Genomic DNA, 319 nt, shown 5'->3' on the forward strand with positions numbered 1-319 from the left:
TTGCCCCTGCCTGCTTTCTGAACTTTCCGTCTGGGCGCCCTCCGTGCAGGCGTGAGTCTTGCCAGCCCCTCGCTGGCATCCCGCCCGCCAAGAGTCATCGGGTCTCCTCCTGGACTCTCCACCTCCCTACGCCCCTCCCCACCCGCGGCCCCCACAAATAACCAGGCTTTCCATCCCCGCACCCCGTGGGCTCGGGATCTCCATTCCAAAGTCGGGGAGGGGGTGCCTAAGTCTGGGGAGGGCCATCCAGACAGGCAGTGCGCCCCGCGGGCACGACCCTCCCCTCCTCGCCTCCGCGCTCCGCACGTGGGTTTGCTGG

Source organism: Myotis davidii, unplaced genomic scaffold, assembly GCF_000327345.1.
Source record: "Myotis davidii unplaced genomic scaffold, ASM32734v1 scaffold568, whole genome shotgun sequence".
NCBI lineage: Eukaryota > Metazoa > Chordata > Mammalia > Chiroptera > Vespertilionidae > Myotis > Myotis davidii.